Source organism: Hylobates moloch, unplaced genomic scaffold (assembly GCF_009828535.3).
Source record: "Hylobates moloch isolate HMO894 unplaced genomic scaffold, HMol_V3 SCAFFOLD_1, whole genome shotgun sequence".
Taxonomy (NCBI): Eukaryota; Metazoa; Chordata; class Mammalia; order Primates; family Hylobatidae; genus Hylobates; species Hylobates moloch.
The window spans coordinates 17,659,315-17,666,247 of NW_026652276.1; the positions used below are offsets into that span (position 1 = coordinate 17,659,315).

Here is a 6,933-nt window from a genome sequence, read left to right on the forward strand (position 1 = left end):
AACACAGCATCTGGTCAGATACCACATGAACTCCTGGCTCAAAGATGTTCAGGTTCAAATTTATATTATGCTACATTCTTTTTCATAATGTCATATTTTTGGCAAAGTTGAATTTAGTGGTCACTATCTTAAAATGCAAGTAAGCATGCAGTAAGGAATGGAGAATGAGGCTGGTGGTATCCAATCTGATTCTAAGGTTTGAGAATTTGTGCAGTGACGAACATGCACATAAATCCCATTTGTAAGTAGCCGTGGTTATTTACACATAAAATAAAAATACTTTTTTCAAAGTATATTTTTCAATTTTAAATACATTTCAAATTTTAAATACATTTTTTTCACAAAAAGTGAGATTGCAGAGGGTCTGGGGGCTGTACATGGGCAGGGGCCTGGTGAGCTCTGTACATGGGACTGGGAGACTGGGGAGCCTCCATTTGGAAAGGTACTTTTTAATTAAAAAAAAATATACAGTGGGAACTACAACCACCCTCTCCCCACTCTCTGATTTAAAAGACACAAAACCAGATGTCTCTGAGATAAATGGGGAGCCTGGGGCTTAAGGGTGTTTAAAGGGCTTCACAGGGGCCAGGGCTTAGAGGGGGTGTCACAGGCACTGGGGCAGCTCCTGCGTCAGTTGATAGAACAGTAGGCTTCACTGGATGCCACCTGGTTTTCACTTACAGGGGAGACACAAGAGTCATTGTAAATGTGCCAACCAGTCTGGCACTGGCACAGGGCTGTGTAGAGGCCACAGTGAATGCTGCCTGAGTGGCTGCAAAGGGCACACAGCTGGTAGACAGGACTTCCGACTTTGTCACTGGCAAAGTCCCCTAGGCTCAGTCACTGCAGTGGGAAGTCTACACCTACAGAACTTTGCTTGATGGAGCCTCAGGAGGCAGAAAATCGATTCAGATGGAGCATGAAGATTCAGGGTAATCTGTACTGTCAACTTTTGGTCACACACTGGGGCATTCTCGAACTCTAGCTCTTCTTCCTTGGTGAAAAGGCTTAAACAATCCCCTAGAGACACCTTGCCCCCAGCAAATCTTTTCTTGGGGATGGTCAGGGAGAGGTCACAAAAAAAAACCTTGAAGGTCATGGAGTGGTACCCACAGGCCTGGCACTTGAGACAACTTTTCAACTGGCCCACAAACAGATCCACCATCTTGCTGTCCTCTTGTTCTTCCAGATAATGCTTCCACATTAGGGTGGCCCAGTCACCATCATTTAACTCAGACTCTTTTAGCAGAGCACCCCCCTTGGTGGGGTGGAGAGGGAGCTGGACCATGGGCAGGGACAGGTGGAGCCCCGCGGCCTCCGTGGTTGATTTAAAGGTGTAGCCACTCCATAAGGAATGTCAGGAACTCTTGGGTATCCTGCTGGCTGTATCCAGAGAAGAATGTTTTTCAAATGTCTACTAAATTGTTAATCCATATGTACTTATTAAGTTATTTAAGCCTAATTGTTAAAAAAATAAAAAAGAACTGTTAGTTATTACTCTCAGACTGGTGGAGCCATAAAAATAGTACTAACAGACTAGGGGTGCTGTGACCAAGAAAGTTCAAGAACCCTGCCATGACTCGTTGTAAATAACACGTAAACACAAACACATTCACACACGTGCTAGTTACCCAGCATGGGGTCTGATGTGAAATGACTTCCTCTTCTTTTTTTTTTTTTCTTTTTGAGCCGGAGTCTCGCTCTGTTGCCCAGGCTGGAGTGCAGTGGTGCCATCTCGGCTCACTGCAAGCTCCACCTCCCGGGTTCACACCATTCTCCTGCCTCAGCCTCCTGAGTAGCTGGGACTACAGGCACCCGCCACCACGCCCGGCTAATTTTTTTGTATTTTTAGTAGAGACGGGGTTTCACCGTGTTTGCCAGGATGGTCTCGATCTCCTGACCTGGTGATCTGCCCATCTCGGCCTCCCAAAGTGCTGGGATTACACGTGTGAGCCACCACGCCCGGCTGTGAAGTGACTTCTTAACAAACGTACTGAGGAATCAGTGGATGAAAGAGGAAGCAGTGCTCCTCTGGCTTATCTTCTCATGCCTGGATATGTGTTCAAATTGGCCATCTCAGCGTGCAGCTCTCTTAGTGGATAACTCCCAGCCTTCCATTGCACAGGCTGGGGACAAGAAAATGGAAGCTGGGTGAGGTCCTGGATCACTGGGGTACCACTCTGGGCACACAGGAAATCAAGTGAACATGATAGAGATTGAAGGCGTAAGGCTGAGGGAGAAGGTTGCATCCAAGACAGGTGACTGGGAACACACGAGAAAACCTGAGAACAAAAAACACAAAGGCAGCTGAGAGGGGTGGAGGGAGAGGCTGAACAAAAGGGCAGGGAGGTGTGAGAGGAGACAAGAACAGGAGGCAAAGGCTGGCAGAGGCGTGAAGTGAGACATGGAAGAACCAGAAGGTCAAGTCATTGAGTTTGAATGTCATTGAGATTTCTTGAAGAAAAAGAGTAGGTTGGATGATGTGGTCAGTGTCTTGGGAAAGAAATGTCATTTTAGCACAAATGCTTGCAATGAAGCAACAAGGATACCAAGGTCACTTGGTTAATATGTAGCTTGAAGAGCTCCCAGATGGGCTTTGAGCAGGGTTTGAGAAGAATTCAGAAGCATGACGGAGAGTGCAAAATAGGACCCAGGGTAGATTCATCTAAGGGAATCATCCATTATGTTAGAAAGGTTGCAAGTGAAGGAAAACATTACATGTTTTCTCTTTAGGCTGAAAAGTCCTACACTAAACTCACTCCTTCAAATTCTGATAGGGTTCACCTTTAGATTATCCATGGAGCAAGAGGGATGTGGCTCAAATATAAAAATCTGCTCTCACACCGATTATGTCTGCTGAACAATGACTCCGGATGGCATGCCAGACTGGCAGGTGGCTCTGCCTGCAAGACTCATACCAAGTTTTGTCTCATTCTGGCTTTCAGAGGGTTCATTCATTTTGCATTGCCGCTCAAATTTTAATGTAGTTCATATTTCAGCGTCATCTCTATGTGATCATACCATTTAAAATAAAGTATTCGCATCTGTTTGAACTTGTAACATTTTAGAGCTTCATGTCAGACCTTTATTCTTAGTTGAACCATTATTCTCTCCACGTGTAAGATCTACTTATTCTGAAGTCCCCGTTATCTTTTTACTAGTTCTTTGAGGTTTTATTGTATCGTGGTCTTTTTGGTGTCCTGAAAGGGAACAATATCAATGTAGTCGGTATCATAAGAAATGCTCGGGAGGCAGCCGGGATTGGTGAAATTCACTAGATGAGGATCAAATCCCAAGTCTATCATATATTAGCTGTGACTTTGGCCCAGTTAGGTTACCTCTCGGAACATCTGCTCCTCCATCCATGAAATGACAAGGCAACAGTGACTGCGGGTAGAGGATGAGCTTGAGTTTCCTACAAGCCCGTGTGTGAATTCTGGGCCTACCATTTACTAACACCCTGAACCCAAGGAAGTGATTCACCTGAGTCCAAATTTCACCTTGTATAAAATAAGAATAATGAGGTTTTCCTCATGGGGTTAATAAAATAAATGAAGGCAATTATAAGTAGAATTGCTAATTGTCTTGTTTTGAACCCCACTGACTAGGATTTGAGTGCTCCCTTTAGGAAAAACAAATGAGATTTTTAAAATTAAGATAGTACAGATGATTTTAAAAGTCACCTGTGATACCATGGTGAGAAATAACCACTACTAACATTTTGGTGTACAAATTCCAGTGTGTGTAGGTGTGTGTGCACGTATAAGTAGATATAAACAATATTTCACTGTAAACACAAGTTTTCAAGCTATATTTTTTCAGGTAACATTTTTTATTGTGATACAATACACATAAAATTTACCATTTTAACTATTTAAAAGTGTACAATTCAGTGGCATCAAGTATATTCACAATGTTGTGCAACCATTACCACTATTCTAGTTCTAGAACTTTTTCATCACCCTAAAAAGAAACGCCATATACAATTAGCAGTCACCCCCTCCATTTCTCAGACCCCTAGCCCATAGCAATCATTAATCTGCCTTCTGTTTGTATGGATTTATCTATTCTAGGTGTTTCACACAAATGGAATCATAAATGTGTGATTTTGCATCTGGCTTCTTTCACTTCACTTAGCATAGTGTTTTCAAGGTATGTCCATACTGTAGCATGTATCAATACTTTAATTCATTCATGGATGAATAATATTCCATTGTATGGATATACAATATTTTGTTTATCCATTCATTAGCTGATGGGCATTTGGGTTCTTTCAACCTTTTGGCTTTTGCAGATAATGCTTTTATGAACATTTACGTACAAGTTTTTGATTGACTACCTGTTTTACTCCTATACCTACAAGTGGAATTTCATGTAATAGTTTATCATGAGCATTTTTCTAGGTCATTAAAAATTCTTCTGTAATGTCTTTCCACATAGCTGCAGAAAGTTTCATTGCATGGCTTTACCAAAGTTTATTTCACAATCCTCTATTGCTGGATATTTCATTTGCTCCAAAATTTTCCACATTGTAAGTCATGTTTTAGCTCTGTGGGACCCTTGATTGTTATCATTTTTCAGCACTTTCTATGGAACAGACCTGCCTAGGGGACTGTGTTTCTAATATATCTAAATCTCACAATAATCTTAAAAGATATACAGTGTTATTCTGATTTTACAGGTGAGAAAACTGAAACAAAAAAGACACATGTGGACGTGATATTAATGCTTGAGTCTGGATCAGAACCCAGGCCTATCTGTTTCCAATGCCTGAATACGTTCCATTAAGTTCCATTTACAGGACTATTTTCTAGGGTAAAGTTCTAGTTAAGGAGTTATAAATCAAAGAACATGCAAAATTTTAAATTATTTGTTGCAGAACTTTAAAAAAACAAGACACTTTTGGTAACTTCATCAACCTTGAATCAAGAATTGTAAAGATTTAATTTGGTTTCAAAGTACCATAAAAAAAAAGATGCTATAATCTCTGGCATGAAGGCCATATACAAATTGCAGAAAAATGAGCTTCTTGTTTATGTAGATCATAAATTTACTGCCATAGCACAAATATGAATCTAAGAGGTCTCAAACTGTAGACGGAACAGCTAGAATTCACCATATCATGCTCTGAATCTTTTGCACTTGTCTAATCGTGATAAATCTTTTGATGAGTAATTCAAATCTGGAGGTTGTCAATGTGAAAAGAAAGGGGCTCCCTCCAAATTTTCTCTGGGAGGAGAGTTGGTATTTTGGACGTGATGTTCATCTCTCTCAACAGAATGTCATTTTTTGATAAGTGGAAATGTGTTTTCCACAGGGAACCTGCTGCTCTATGTAAGAACTAGTTTTATAATTGCTCTAACTTCTGTATTGAATACCAGATTGAAAAACAAATTTTGTGCTATGAGTAATCTTGATTTAATGGCTATAACAGAACCAGTCCTGAATCAGTAAAAACCAAACTCTGTGGTTTGTTGGAGGTTTTTTAAAAAATTACACTTATTTGGTAATACAAGGAATGTAAATGCAGATTTCCATCATTAAATGTTCCATGAGCTAAACAATCTTTACTCGATAAATTGTTTCCAGCTAGTAATTTTGTTAAAACTATCTGACAACCCTATACCAATGTCTAGTACAGTGCCTGTCCTCTTAGTAATTATTAATTTAATTCCCTGCATTGATTTTAAAAAGTAGTGAGATTAAAATTTATTTATTCTGGTAATAAATATGTATTGAGCACCTACTGTCTTAAATTATTAACACATAAATGAACAAAACAACTCCCTATCCTCATGGAGGTTAATATCTAGACCAGGTATCAGGTATGGGTAGAGGATACAAATGAGACCAAAAAAAAAAAAATCCTAAAGCAAAGAAAAAGCAAAATAAGGGGCAGAATGTAACAGTGAGGATAACTTTTGACCAAAGACCTGAAGTGAGGGAGTGATGCTCTTTGATGATGGAGAAGGGACCACTAGCTAAGAAATACAAGTGGCCACCAGCTGCTGGGAAAGGCAGGGAAGTGGATTCTCCCCTGAGCGCCTCTGGAAGGAACCAGTTCTACCAACATTTTGACTTTAGCCAGGTGAAACTGATTTCAGACTTCTGTCCTCCAGAACTGTAAAATAACACATTTGTATTTTTTTAAGCCACCAAATAACGTGTAATTTTTTACAGCAGTGATAGGAAACCAATGCAGTCTCAATAGAACTGAAGAATTGTTGAAGCCGAGATACTAGAGGGAGTAACCTCAATAGCTGGGAGAATGGGGTCAGAAAAGGAGGTGTTTGAAGTTGAGCATATGGGAGAGTGAAATCTGTGGCTATGGCGAGGCTGAGACCGTGAGATGCATGGATGAGGAAGGATAAGGACACAATCATTGGAAAGGACCCCAGAGGCCAGGGGTGAGAAGGATCACCTAAGTGGGTGAAATCCTCCAGGGTCATGATGAATGTGGCTCTGGGGAGAGTTACCTTGAGCCAGGAGCTAAACTCTTCTAGAAACAGGGGTGTGTGACCTGCAGGTCTATAGATGGCTGGAGTAAGGAGGGTAGCAAGTGGTTTAGTCTGATAGCATGGGCTTCAAAATTGAGGGGAAAAGGGGAGGAAAGAGAGTATGAGTATGGTTTGGGAGAAGGGCAATAAGGACCAAGGACAACACCTACCCCACCTCTAAGCCCTTGGGCTCATGCCATGAGGGCTGTGGGTGATAGAAGAGAGCTGCAGAGGAAGCATTCAGACAGGGTACGAAGGTAAGAAAGTTTGATGGGTAGGGGTAAGGATATGGGCAATTTTGCTGATAACGAATCTTGAGTTCCAGTGGGTCCCATGGCAAGGTTTTGCTCTGTGCAGGAGTGGGAGATGGGGCTAGATGGATGATATACAGGCGCTGTATGTAGGTGAGAGACTGGAGATGAGGGAGGACTGGATG

The 6,933-nt window shown here is 41.3% G+C and overlaps 1 pseudogene; it reads right to left on the reverse strand.

Moving 5' to 3' along the window:
• Positions 1-604: 604 nt before the first annotated feature.
• Positions 605-1,394, reverse strand: LOC116810198 (ubiquitin carboxyl-terminal hydrolase 21-like; annotated as a pseudogene).
• Positions 1,395-6,933: the final 5,539 nt, after the last annotated feature.